General features: G+C 38.4%; 1 protein-coding gene across 6 annotated transcripts in view; it reads right to left on the bottom strand.

Annotated features, from left to right (window-relative positions):
• Window positions 1–11,804, bottom strand: part of trip12 (thyroid hormone receptor interactor 12) — a 51,560-nt gene extending 39,756 nt beyond the window's left edge. For 2 of the 6 annotated variants that reach the window (XM_053501195.1, XM_053501200.1), the window contains exons 1-2: window positions 10,805–10,933; window positions 7,696–7,737 (exon numbers count right to left, since the gene is read on the bottom strand). The gene's annotated coding sequence lies outside the window, so the exon portion shown is untranslated. Of the gene's footprint in view, window positions 1–7,695; window positions 7,741–10,804; window positions 10,934–11,360; window positions 11,382–11,671 lie in introns of those variants that run through there. The other 4 variants (XM_053501196.1, XM_053501198.1, XM_053501199.1 and 1 more) reach the window with 4 other exon arrangements.
• Window positions 11,805–15,283: the final 3,479 nt, after the last annotated feature.

Below are 15,283 nucleotides of genomic sequence, written 5' to 3'. Positions count from 1 at the left end.
AAAGAACTGCAGGCCTCAATTAAGGTCAGTGTTCACGACTCCACCATAAGAAAGAGACTGGGCAAAAACGGCCTGCATGGCAGATTTTCAAGGCGCAAACCACTTTTAAGCAAAAAGAACATTATGGCTCGTCTCAATTTTGCTAAAAAACTTCTCAATGATTGCCAAGACTTTTGGGAAAATACCTTGTGGACCGACGAGACAAAAGTTGAACTTTTTGGAAGGTGCGTGTCCCGTTACATCTGGCTTAAAAGTAACAGCATTTCAGAAAAAGAACATCATACCAACAGTAAAATATGGTGGTGGTAGTGTGATGGTCTGGGATTGTTTTGCTGCTTCAGGACCTGGAAGGCTTGCTGTGATAGATGGAACCATGAATTCTACTGTCTACCAAAAAATCCTGAAGGAGAATGTCCGGCCATCTGTTCGTCAACTCAAGCTGAAGCGATCTTGGGTGCTGCAGCAGGACAATGACCCAAAACACACCAGCAAATCCACCTCTGAATGGCTGAAGAAAAACAAAATGAAGACTTTGGAGTGGCCTAGTCAAAGTCCTGCCCTGAATCCTATTGAGATGTTGTGGCATGACCTTAAAAAGGCAGTTCATGCTAGAAAACCCTCAAATAAAGCTGAATTACAACAATTCTGCAAAGATGAGTGGGCCAAAATTCCTCTAGAGCGCTGTAAAAGACTCTTTGCAAGTTATCGCAAACGCTTGATTGCAGTTATTGCTGCTAAGGGTGGCCCAACCAGTTATTAGATTCAGGGGGCAATTACTTTTACTTTTTACTTTTGTAGGTTTAAAAAAAAAAATTCTCCCTAAATAATAAAAACCATCATTTAAAAACTGCATTTTGTGTTTACTTGTGTTTTCTTTGACTAATAGGTAAATGTGTTTGATGATCAGAAACATTTTGTGTGACAAACATGACCACTGACCTGACACAGTTACGCTTTTGCACGATATTTCTCTGAATTACTGCTGTCACGCTACAGGTACGAAAGACACGTTCAGACAGTAATTTTTCATTATATTTAACTCTTACAGGTGTTTCACCATTAAAATTACAATGCACATCCCTCTAGGTAATATCCAATATAATATATATATATATATATATATATATATATATATATATATATATATCATCACAGGTTGAAATGAGTGAAATATGAAAGTCAGTGGCTCGATTTACATAGACACATCCTCAGACAGGCACTTAAACCACTTTCACATCATTCCCTACATGGCATATCAGATGTGATGGGTTCAAAAGCTTTACAGCTCTAAATAGCTTTGCTCATCTTTATCTGCTAGCACTACCTGTAAAGGAGACATTCTGAGCTGAAAAACAATAAAGAGAATTGCAGGAAAGGCTTTCAATTAGATGATTGTCTGAATGGTTGTATTGGTGGAAGGACTGTGTATTCCAGGACAGGGGTTGAGATCATGTCAGTGACGGAAAGAACAGAAAATTCAGCCATAATTTGGAGCCTAGAAGGAATTACAACACTTTAAACTATGGGCGTGTTCTCATTAGGTATGATTAATTTGTACAGGGTGCAGAAAAGACTGCTCCACTCTCCCCACTTTCACATAGTTCTCGGTTACGCTTACACTGTTACAGTCTTTGATAAGGCTGGTGGTGGTATGCACCTACATGGGTTATGAGCCACCATTAAACACCAGAGACAAAGAGAATGAGGAAGTTAACCTTAGTTGCACTAAGCCTAATATGTTTAACATTCATGAATTATTATTATAGCTATTATAATATAATTAGGAGTAACCCTCTCGCTTTTCTTCCTACTTTATTAACTTGACTATGCACACAGAGATTTTGGATCTAAACAGCGATTTACTTCAGTTATCATTTACTTCTTAATTAGTATCCTGTATCATTCACAGAACCAACCTTTTCAGCAGACTGAGCTGACTCAGGTTCATGAGCACATAACGATTGTGTTCTCATTGATGAAAAACGAACCAGACATTGGGGACAACTGATCTCGGAACAGACCATGGGGCCCTAATGTGAAAACCTCCTACGGCCCACTGAAGCCACATTGGTATAGTGGTCACATCTGAACCTGTCGTAAATAACTGATTTATACACCCTCATATTTAAATGAATAAATAATTATGAATAAAAAATGAAGGATGCCATGTAAGGTAAGCTCGGGATTGTCATGATGACAAACGGACAAGCTGAAGTGACGGATCTTAACATGATTTAAAAGTAATGATGACAATGAACCAGACAAATTACAGACTGAGCCATGTGGAAACACTTCTGGGAGGGCTCCAGACAAACATAAATCTTTGAGACTCTTAAACACAATAATAAAAACATTTTACAATATCTTCAATATAAAAATAACATGAGGTATAGCAGCACAAACGAGGAGCCAACTGCAGATCAAACGCTGGCTAGGCAAGAAACATCTACAGACAAATAATCTCTTAATCATCATCCACAATGTCATTCTTGACAACCTGTGACTAAAGACTAACAACAAACCAACACGGAAGCATACAAAGCTGCTGTTCTCCACTAAAACTCGAATTATTCCAAGATAACTAATGTGGCTATAAATTTAAAAAATTAACTAAATAACTTCATAAAGAAGAAACCTACTAGTCTAAGCACACTTTATGAGCACTGTGCAAAAAGGCAAACGTAAAGCTGAATAAATGTCATGTTGAAGACACTTCCCACTGATTAGCACTACACAGGTTACTTATTTCATTATTAGTATCAAACAGTACCAAATTAAAAATGGGTAACGCAGGTAGCATGCCACCCTGGTTTATACATTCTCTAAACCTGTAGGTCCAAGCTTAGTGTGCAACCCATCAGGCACCATTAGCATCAGCATCTTTTCCAACAACTTCCTGTTAAAAGCTGTCTAACCACACGTTCTGAGTAATTTCAAATCCTCAGATTTGTTTCCACAAATAGAGCTTTTCACAAGAACACCATACATGTCTTTAGCGTTATGATACAGGCTAAATAGTCTGTGGTATTTCTTCCCTTGAACGCTATTAATAAGGTTAATGAAACAGTACATAAAGAAACACCATTTAATTTCTGAGTAATTGAAACTGGCAGGAAAATAAATCACTAAAATCAAGGACCAACCACACATCAACACCAAAAAAAAAAAAATTGCTTAGAAGAAGCTAGGGCACAAGAATATGAGACAAGCACAGATTTAATGATATGATAAAGAAAAAGGGGGAGAATGTTCTGGAATACGAAGTGATCTTTTGGCTCAGTGTTTGTTGTTCGACATTTGTTGTTTGTATGTTTCTCCATTACCTATCCGTTCCCGCACCTGTCGAGGGTTGCAATACCTTACATCATTTCTATCTCTTTAGTTACTGATAAAACCCTTATCAGGAGTGGCTGAACTAGTTTCTGGTGTTTAACATCACATCACATCTGCTACACCATCCACCATAGAGTTTGGGCAGCTATGTCAAATTGTCAACTGATTTCGAGTCATACTCGCATATCTCCAGTCGCCAAACTGCCTCGCCATTGTGCTGCGTTCCACTTCATCAGTCTAGAATATAAAAATTGGTCGATAAATTATCTAGGCAGCCATTGTAAACATCGTTACGTGTCAAAGCTTTAAATTGCAATTAAACACATGCGTTCCAGCGTTATTATCCTGTCCTCTATCAAATTGTAGGACTACGACAAAGTGAAAACAATTTTACTCTTCGCTCTCATAACACCGGTGAAGCACAGCCGAAGGTTAAAACTGTGTTTAGTCTCCAAGAACTTTAATTCATACTAACTCCTAAGTTTGACCTTCTGGCGATCAAGATCTTACGATGCACTAAATAGCCAATAGCTGATATGACTTAATTACGCTCAGCCTTATTTGAGAAACATTGTTCAGGTTTTTCCTGCTGCAACACGAAAGCGCGGTGTGTGTCTAGCACTTCCTCGGCCTTTAAGGTTTTAAAAAGAGGGTACAAGATCATTCATTACCATGGTCACACAGAATTAACTTATTAAAGTGACTTTTTTTATGAAAATTAACGTTTTGATATTTAATAGTAATCAATTACTGTACGCTTATAAAGTTACTTTACATATACTCTAAATCAAATGGTCCGAGAAGTCAAAATCACATGGGTATAACAGGTAGGATTTATGACCATGCAAGACAAAGTTATTTGTTTCAGACAGGTTTTAATCAAATTACGACGATCACATCAAGTAGGTATTTTCTGTTGCATCAGGCTGATAAAACAAATCAGACTATTCTTCAGGCCCTAAAATTCTGCTGCTCAGCACACAGCAAGACTCTGATTATCAATTATCAGCCCGATGCACATCTTTAACTTAAACGTCATTATGGCAGCGTTGACAAAGCGTTATCACTCGCACCAGCCCTACAGGAGGTGTGTATAAAACTCCTACAGGCGAGTAAGCGACCTGGTACTTATAACAGTAGTGAGCAAAACGATCTAAACTTATGTAAATTTATTGAGATTGATTAGGTTAGGAAGACGATGTCACATGTCAATGATCCATCAAACATTATTTAAGATGTGTCATTTATCTACAGGACATTCACTACCAAAAATCCGCGCAGTTTTCTTTTTTTATTAAATGCTGGAGTGTTCCTTTTTTGTCTCTGTGATAAAATAAAAAGTCTTAGCTGCTCACAGTATTACCCTCCCTATGTGTCACTATAAAAGTTATTTAAAATGAAAGAATACCCTTGAAAGCATGTTCTAGCCTACATTGTCAAATTCACACACATACTCTGACACCCAAACACACACTACCTCATTCCTGCTCAGTTAGTAGCTCTGTTTACTTACAGACAGACAGAGAGCCAGGTCTGAATACACATGCTGTCACAACTGTGACTTACATACTTTAATAACCATTCTCCTGTCAGTCAAGCAATGAAGAATTATTCATAATTCCAGTAACATAACTTTTAAAGCCATGCTTTTGAATCATTAGTGCTTCTATGTTTTTAGCTTTTTAATTCGATACATATATTTAAGACAGATTTTTTTTCTCCCCCAAAAATGCCAAGCTTTTCCTTTCTTAAAGGTTAATCCATAAAGTCTACATGTTTTGTTTATCACAATCAAATCACAGGCTTAAGTGAAGAAATCCCCACACACAATTTTTTATATAGAATGCATGGATGTGCTGTGTCTCAAATCAAGCTTTTGTCTCACTGTGTTGTGTGCAATAACTTGGATTTATTTATTTTTATTTTATTTTCAAACCTTAAACCCTTAGTTGCGAAACGCGAAAAACTTTTGAAACCCCAGGATTTATTGCACATCTCACCACGAAGCCACTTTTAAAATATTAGACTTTTCATTGCGCAGGATTTCAATTTATATCTCTAACAAGCAGCACCACTGCTCAGGACTATCCGTGTCATGGCCAAGTGTGTGTATCGCATTCTTGTCACATAACTCTACTTGTGGAAGCTAGAGGAATTTATCTGGAGGTTATCAGGCTGAGCGACTTGATCAGAAATGTGTGTGGTGTTGCGGCTGCATCTGTTGCTCATGGAATGAAAGCAAGCTCAGGACACATTGTGTTGGTTTAAAATGTAACTCAATTACAACAATACTTTATTGTACTTTTTTTTTTTTTTTAAAGGGCAAAGTTCTACTTAACAGCTGCCCCATGAGCTTGACAGCAAATTGTCTTTCTTTGCTTGGTACACTATTTGTGAGTGCACTAGGCATGGCATTCAGGTTTCTTATTATGATTTAAGTGTCTTAAAACCAGCGGGGAAAGGGGACTAGGAAATTAATTATGTTGTAATTAATAAACTAGCTTTGCGTTAAGATGTGTGCTGGGAAATAAGAAACTCTAGCCAGAGACATTAATCAGGTTTAATCAGAAGCATCAGTGTTGATCAATTGATAGACTGAACTATTCTCGTCGTCACCCACTTATCCCAGCTTGACTCGCCGAATTACTCAAGCCCTCTCTCCTTATGCCGAGTTCCTAACTGAGATTATTGAAATTTAGGAGCACAAACAAACTCTGTCTGTCCCGGTGATGAGCAATGTTTGCCTTTTCTCTCCTTGCCTTTGGAGCAGGTAATCAAGAAGCGGTGACGGATTTACAAACTAGAGAGATTTACAAAATCTCAGAAGATTAGACGATTATACACCTGGGAGTTTCTGTTATCACAAGAGTGTTTCAAGTTTATTGGTTCTAGCTCTAATAATAAAGAACAATTTTTACAGCATCAGAAATATGTCAATACAAATAAATATTGGAACAAAAAGATACCAGTCTTTTACATTTAAAAATATTTTCCTTGCAGTTTGAAAAAAATAAATAAATAAATTGGAATTTGCCAATTTTGTTAAATTCGACACCAAATGTTTTGTTAGAAAGGCTTCCTTAACTAGTTTCCTTAACTACCATGCCATATAGTATTATATAATATTAGCAATCACGTTTTAGCCTGGTGAATTAAGTTTTTACGTATTTACGTTCATTAACCGATTCAGTTGTTTTAAGGATAAGAGAAATAAAAAATTTAACACTTTGAATGTAAAACATAAAAATGTAATGTTTGTTTTGGATAACAACATGCCGTAGCTCATGGATCTATCAATTTATACACCAAAATATGGTGAAATTGCAGTCCAGTTTTAAAGGGACAAGATATTAATGTTTAGGATAAGAAACGGAAAATCAGAATAAATCTTGTAAAGTTATGCAAAGGGGAGTGAGCGGTTTTGCCAAATGCTTTCCAGTACCTGTGCTGGTTATCATCTTTGCCTGGAAAAAATGTGTCTTGGGCTGGTAATAATTATTAGGCTCATTTTTATAAATGAAGGTATATGCATGTACAGCTTCCTCAAACTATTGGTTGAAACATGCAGCCTCAAATTGGTGGTTGTGCTAAAACTACAAAGTAAGCATGAGGTTTATATTAGACAAAAGTTATGTCATAATGCCCCCTAATCTGAGGTGCTTTTAACTGGCTGGTAACTCTAAATGAACTTTTCCTCTGCGGCAGAGCACAGTTTTGGTCTTGCTTTCCCGAGAAGGTCTTCATGAGAGCCAGGTTCATCATGGTGCATGATGGGTTTTGCAAATGCAGTTGACTATACTGTCCTTGCAAGAAATTTTCCAGAACAGCTGATCTCTGTGTCAAAAAATAACTGACTATTGTTGTTACACAAGTACCTAATTCCATATGTGCTAATTCATAGGTTTGAAATCCCCAGTATTGTTATACAATGTAGAAAATAAATCACTAATCACTACAAATGTTCCCAAACATTTGATCAGTAGTGTGCACACTTTATGTGTAAATGTTGTAGCATATTTTTATCTAGCATAGATTTTAAAAGATATGCTTGTACATATTCAGTGAAGGGCTTTCTGCCAAACATGTAGAACAGCTCGAATGTTTTTTTTTGTACAAGATGTTTTTGTTTGGACAACAGCAGTTTCCATTTGTGCTCCCGAACCCGTTCAATTTAGAAGGTGACGCAATAGTTCATAGTTTTAAAAAATTTGAAAAAACATCAGTTACCCTTTTCTAAAAATGTTCTAAATTCTAAAAACTTCCCATAATCCTGTTCACTGTGGGAATGTGGATAAGCATGGTCGACAGACCTGAGACTAAGGAATACATCTACAGATGTAAAATGATTAAATGTTTACTTACCAGCCGTGTGCAAATGCCCCAACCGGCAGCCTGGAAAGACAACTGCTGGAAGAGAGCAGAATGGAAGGGAGAGAAAAGGAAAGGAGATTTCATTAAAATTTAAAAAACTTAGACATATAATGGGAGTGCAAAACAAACAACTTAATTTCTTAAATGTAAACCGATGGACTTTCATACTTTTCATATTCAGCAAGCGAAACTCACAACCTTAAGTCGGTCATTGTCGAAAGTGCATGCCCAATACATCACACCAAGATCACCATAATTTGTTTCATGGCAGAAATAAAACTGTATTCAACAATATAACAAACATCAAATGTTATGAAGAAATTCCTGTCCCAATTTAGGAAAACTACACCTCCTGCCCAGGTCTGATGCTTGTGTGGACTGATAACAGATGCTGATATCTCTCCACCCAAATTGTATACAGGAAAAGATAAAAGAAAAAAAAGCTGCTTTGCTGTCTTAAACCTGAAACAGCCTCGGTGCATTATAAGGGAACAAAATGAAAATCTAATAATTAGAATAATAAAAAGCCTTAAAATGGCTGCAACTTCCATCATCCGGAGGTCGCTAGTTTGATTCCCGGGTGATGCTGTAACCTCTAGCAGCCGAGGGGAGCCTGGAGAGATCTGATTGGCCGAGCTCTCTCTCAGAGGGGAGGGATGAAAGGTGCTTTGCTCTCACATTAATCATGGATCTACAGCCAGGCATGGGTATCTGTGAGGTCACGCATGCGGAAGGAGCGGATAGCATTGTCCTCCGAGTGTGTTGTGCTGCCCCTTACCCCAACAATGCGTGAGCAAGCTGTGCTAAAAGATGTAGCTGGCATCACGTGGTTCGAAGGAAACAGAAGAGTCTTCGAACCCTTCCTGACTGTAGCTGTAGACTTGATAAAGAAAACACACTGATGACTGGTGGGAACTTAATACAACTAAATTATGGGCAAAAAATCATGGAAAAATCCAAAAGAAAAAAAAAGGCTGCAACTCAGCTTCAACCTTCAGCTGTGGTAATGAGGGTGCCTGGGATGCTCCTTTACCATCTGTGTTCTTGTGGCATTAAAACTTAACCCCAGTGGATTTACAGTTTATCTGACTGACAAATCAATCGTGGTTATATGTGATAAAAATCTCTAATCTTTAAATCTTCCAGGTCAGCAAGATTAGTGTTTAGTTGCTGACTGTAAAAAGAAGATGACTGAATGAAGTTACGAAGACTCAACGCACTACTGCTTATAATAGCTTTGTTAAAAAAAAATTTAAAACTTACTAAAGACAAGCCTGATCTGGATGCAGATAAATGAAATAATGAAACGTCATTATTCATAAGGATAATGCTTAAAAAAGAAAAAAAAAACAACACCCAAAAATGTCTATTGTAAGACATGTGATAGTTTGGGATAAAGTATAAATAACCATGATATTTTTAATGCCTAAAATACTATGCTTGTACATCCCTCTGTATTTGAGTTAAAGCCCTTAAAACCCAAGTGACAATGACAGTATATACATGCATGCGCTTATAGCGACGCTTTAAGACTTCAAATTGGATTTTGGGTTTTCAGATAGGTTTCAGATTACCTATATGTTTAGTTGTTTGTATAGCTGGTTATAATGTAATATAATTCAGTTCCTCATTTTGCTTAGATTTAGGGGGGCGGGGGCATTTCATTCCATACTGCAAAATACTGAGCCCTGTATATGTTTACATATATACACCACACCGTAGCAAAAAAATAGCTAAAATGCTAAAAGACTACAAGAAGCATGTCCAATAATATAAACAATAACAATAATAATAACAAACAACATTGGCCCCTGTAATGCATTTTTCAAGATATAAGAGACATCGAGGCTAAGCGATACCTTTACTCAGTAAACTCCAGTCCTAAATCAGTTTAGCACATTTTTATCATGATGTGCACCGCGATAAAAGCTTAACCTGCTGTCATGACACGAAACAATAACGACTCACGCGACTGAGCAGCAAATACCAAACCTGCGTCGTTTTCTATTGACAGACTGAATTCGTTTTATAACAAAAAAAATCCGTTTATGCTGTCTTCACTTCCGGGTTGAAACCCGGAAGTGCAGACACCGCTACACCGATTTTATTAAAAACGATTCCCGTCCGATCAAAGCAGCAATTACCATTCCCTGTGTTTTCACTTCAGCTCCGGTTACCGTGCCTGTTGTGTTTTTGTATTTAACCGAGAAATACAATCCTAGACATGTTAATAAACCTGTACCTTCGAGTAAGCATTGTCTGGTGTTGAGTTCAGACTTAAACAATAAATATTATCGAGCTGCTTGGAACTGCGTCTTCTCCAAATGCGACATAATGATCAAGGCCATTTTAGGCCTGAACGATTATCGTCGCCTTTTGTTTATTGTAGCCCGTGTATGAAAAACTCGTCATGTCTAAACATTGAACCAAATTATTTTAGCGATTCGAGTTGATGATATCTTAAATGGTACAACAATCGTTATTTTTCGTGTCTGGTTACAGAGTTTGTTTTACTTTACTTACACTTACACCGGCCCACTCTCTGGCGTATTTGGCTAGTTAGCATATCGACAACACACTCGTGTCAACCGGAGCAGGATAAAGAAATTGAAAACGGCCTGTCTCTGGCGCACATTAACACGTTAATTAAATATCGATGTTATTACGATTGAGTCAATAAAGGTACATAGATATAGATGCGTAGACAGTTAGGCTAAGCTAGCTATTAACTTACCAGCTAATGCTCGCTATACCAACAACAAAACTGTTTTTAAAATCTCTTTACAAATCCATACGTCACCAAACATGTATTACACACCGAACGACATACTGCGTCTCATTACAGATAAACAGGGTAGTGTGTTTTATTCCAGCTAGCCAGCAAGGTACACTGTGTTAGCATGAGTCGTTAGCTAGCTAGCTAGCTAGCTGCCTTTTTCTATGGCTACATAATTGCGCGAGCTAACCTACTTACTTTACTTGCTAATCTGCTGACTGATTTAGCACATTACTCTTTTAGCTTATAAAGATTAATGACGTATTGTCTCTCTTGGCTACATTACCAGGTCGATTAGTAAACGTAGAGAAACCGCATACGTACCGCTGTTGAAGTGGTTGGCCTATGTGCTTTAAGCAGGCTAACCTAATATTAAACACACACACACTGGTGGATGTGTATGCGTGTAAGACCAAGGGCTGTGTTCCAATATGCGTAATTGTAGCCTACGACCGGCGCCGAACTAGTGCGTAGTGCGTGTGCAGGACGCTAATTGTTACGCGTTCTATTTCGAGGCCGACTGCGCATGTTAGAGCGCAGCCATAGCTGGCTGGAATCAAGCTAAAGCTAACTACGGAAACAAACAAGCATTAATGCGATGAGCTAGCAGTCTGGTTAGCTCTGACACAGTCGCCGCTGTTACTGACAATATGACTCGACTTGCACCAGGACAGGCAAATGTGAACACTCACTAACATGAACATTTTGCGTGGGATTCATATTACCAGAGAGCAATCTTTTAAGTAATTTATTCGGCAGCATATCAAACTGAAGTCATAATGAAACAAATAACATCATGTAACGTTAAACGTGACCCTATTATCGCATAACTACTGACCACACAGACATAAGCTTTACCGAAAAACCGAATGTTACTTACGTGCGACGTGTGCTTTAGTTTAGGGAAAATAATGTTATGTATCACCTCGAAATGTAACCGAGACTGTGACGAAAAGAAATCAAGTGGTGTATTGTGTCTAGCAGCAAAAGAAAGCGAGATGGCCCCTGAACCTTCACTGCATCAAAAGCACACACAAATTAAAAGCAGGAACATAATAGATGACAACCGTGTTTTGTCCTCGAGAAAAGATCGCGGATTGGTTTTTTTGTTTGTTTTTTTAGCACACATATCGCGGGATTTTTGCACAAAACTCGTTATTTACCGAACATACTCATAAACAATGTTATTACCTATGTGTTTTTTCTGTGTTGTATAGTTGCTGTTACAGACAGTTGCAGCAGCTCCACTAAGATTACTGAGGGATAAAAGTAAATAACATCCTGCTATCTATATAAGTGCACTACATAGGGTGCAAACTAATGGCTTCCACAACTACGCAGGACCCTGTGTGTGTATAATAGCTAGTGTTCTTGAGACCAGGCTCTTGTCACTATGCGATCAGCCCACCAGCCCCACCACCCCCAGCCACACAATTTAAAGTACGCATGCGCGCGGTCTTCACGCAAGCGTAGTATGACAGACAGTGACGTCACTCCAACAGCTGAGCGACCTGCATTCTGTTCCAAAACTGCCCTGCGTGACAGTGTAGTCACAACCAAATAGATTCTAAGTGCCAACATTGTTAAAGCAGTTTGGTTTTACGAGTGTTAAAATATGTTTGTGTGTGTGTATATACACAGAGGGGCCCAAAATATATACACACCAGCTATGGTTTGACTACTAAAATAAGAAACAGTACCACTAAGGTTTTTTAGGCTCCTCTGTACGTACAAGCTGATAATTGCAAACACTGCCTGCAGCCCATCACCCGATGCCCACCGTCCAAATGATAAAACAGTCAAGCCCGAAATTATTCATACCCCTAGCATATTCTGACTTAAAACTTACTTTTACTCAACCAGCAAGTTTTTTTTCTTGATTAGAAATGACACCGGCATCTCCCAGAAGATAATAAGACAATGCACAAGAGGCATCATTGTGGAAACAAATACTGCTCATCTTTTCAACAAAAAGTGGCAAGTCCAAAATAATTCAGAACTTACTCAATAATCAATAGAAAAGTCTTTATTTGCTATTACAGCAATCAAACGCTTCCTATAATTGCTGACCAGCTTTTTGCATGTCTCCACTGGTATTTTTCATCTTTATCGATGAGCTCCAACTCGTTTAAGTTGGAGAAACACCTTGCCATCACCCTGATATTTAAGTCAGGACTTTGGCTGGGCCACTGCAAAACGTTAATGTTTTTGTCTGCTAATCATTTCTTCTCCACTTTTGCTGTGTGTTTTGGGTTGTCGTCGTGCTGAAATTTCCACAGGTGCCCAAGGCCAAGTTTCTCTGCAGACTGCCTGATGTAGTTGTTGAGAATTTGGATGTATTGCTCACATTTAATGGTGCCGTTTACTCTAATTAGGTTCCCTGCTCCACCGGCTGACAAACACCCCCAAAACATCAGGTTCCCACCACCATGTTTGACAGTTGGGATGGTGTTCTTAGGGTTGAAGGCCTTTTTTTGCCAAATGTGGCCAAACAATTAAATTTTTGTTTCAAAAAAATCAACTGTTTCAAACAGATGACCAGAAGTCTTATTCGTTGTCCAGATTAGCATTTGCAAAGGCCAAGTGGGGTTTTGTGTGCCTTATCTGGAGAAGTGGTGTCTTCCTTGGTCTGCGTCCATGGAACCTGTACAGTACAGTACAGTGTTGGACTGTCTGTCTTGAGATGTTGCCACCAGCAGAGCCCAGATACATTAGGATGGCCTTGGTGTTGCTCTTTGGATTCTTTTTTTACCCCTCTTACTATCCTCCTGGCCAGCACAGGTGTCACTTTTGGCCTCCGACCACCTCCTCTGAGATTTTTCAAAGTGCGAAACGTCTTGTATTTTTTAATAGTATTTTAGCAGTGTGGCCACTGGAACATTGTGAGCAGCCAGAGTCGCAGGTCCTTAGTAAGCTTCTTTGTCTTAGCCATGACTGTCCACAAACAAACAGCAGAGAGCTTCTGTTTTTTTTTACCTGTTGAGTTGATTAAAACAGCTGTTCCCAATGAATCAGGGTAATTAGAATGCTTTAGAACAGCTTGGACTATTTGGATTGGTATAGAACTTTGAATTTTCCCATAAACTGTGACAGTTTGCAAAGGGTATAATTAATTTTGGACATGCCACTTTTTGTTTAAATGTAAATAAAAGCTGAGAAATATTTTTTCCACAATGATGCCTCTTGTACATTGTCTTATCTTTTGGCAGAAGCCTGTGTCATTTGGGTGAAAAAAAAATAGCCAATTGAATAAATGTAACTAAGTCAGAATTAGCTAAGGGTATAAATAATTTTAGACTTTACTGTATATACAGAGAGAAGGAGAGAGATAGAGATCGATAGTACATAAATAAATATATACATATACAAATACATATAGAAATTAAAAAAATGAAATCATATTAAAGGCGTCCTTACCGAACTTCACATTATACTGTGACCTATGACTGTGTCAGTTACTCAACGATACTTGCTGAGTTTAACAGTAGGCACGTCGTTCATGGTGGTGGATGGTGGACGTTGACACAGGTAGTTTTCTTACAGGAGTGTAACAGGGGTTTATGTCACACTGTGAACATGTCACAGCTGTTCCTCACTTCCCACATCATGCTGTGATGCATGTGGCAATGTCATACTTTAAGCATATCACAGTCGTTCCTCATGCAGGCAATGGTAGGCAGCATCTGCAACAATTTCTGTAAATACTGCCCAAAATGTTAAGTCCTAAGACCGGCATCTTCATCTGCAGAGAGAGGCAGATTGCTGTGAGCAATAATCATTGTTATGCTGATGATACCCAATTATACATCTCAACAAAACCAGATGAAATACCCAAGTTGTCTAGATTAACAGAGTGTGTCCAGGACATAAAAGATTGGATGACCAATAACTTTCTTTTACTAAATTCAGATAAGACAGAGATATTGCTCATCGGCCCAAAAACCAGCACACAACAGCTTTCACAATTCAGCCTGCGTTTAGAAGGATGTACTGTTACTACTAGCTCAACAGTAAAAGACCTGGGCGTGATATTAGACAGTAACTTGTCTTTTGAAAATCATATTTCCAATATCACAAAAACAGCCTTTTTCCATCTTAGAAATATTGCCAAACTTAGGAGTATCCTATCCGTATCTGATGCAGAAAAACTAGTCCATGCATTCATGACCTCCAGACTGGACTATTGTAATGCATTACTAGGTGGTTGTCCTGCATCCTCAATAAACAAGCTACAGTTAGTCCAAAATGCAGCCGCCAGGGTTCTCACTAGATCCAGAAAATATGATCATATAACCCCAATATTATCGTCCCTGCACTGGCTACCTGTTCAATTTAGAATTAATTACAAAATAGTACTACTTACATACAAGGCTTTAAATGGTTTAGCTCCCTCATACCTCACCAGTCTTTTGATACGCTATAATCCACGACGTCCCTTAAGATCACAAAACTCCGGACTTCTGGTAATTCCCAGAATTTTAAAATCTACAAAAGGGGGCAGGGCATTTTCATATTTGGCTCCAAAGCTTTGGAATAGCCTTCCAGACACTGTTCGGGGAGCAGACACGGTTTCCCAATTCAAAAGTAGGCTCAAGACGCATCTCTTTAATCTGGCATACGCATAACTCATCCCATAACCTCATACTCCAGTACACCTATCCTGAATGGCAACTACGCTAATTCTCTCCATCTTTTCTGTATTTTTCTACCCATCCTGAGACATCTGGAGATTGTGCCAGCTTCAGTAGACAAAGGCCAACCCTGCGAGGTTTCTAAGGCATCTTGAGAAGGACCTGCTCCAGC

The sequence above is a fragment of the Clarias gariepinus genome, chromosome 7 (assembly GCF_024256425.1).
Source record: "Clarias gariepinus isolate MV-2021 ecotype Netherlands chromosome 7, CGAR_prim_01v2, whole genome shotgun sequence".
Classification (NCBI taxonomy): Eukaryota; Metazoa; Chordata; class Actinopteri; order Siluriformes; family Clariidae; genus Clarias; species Clarias gariepinus.
Note: the sequence above shows the minus strand (reverse complement) of the source record. Positions and strands in the feature narration are given on the sequence as shown.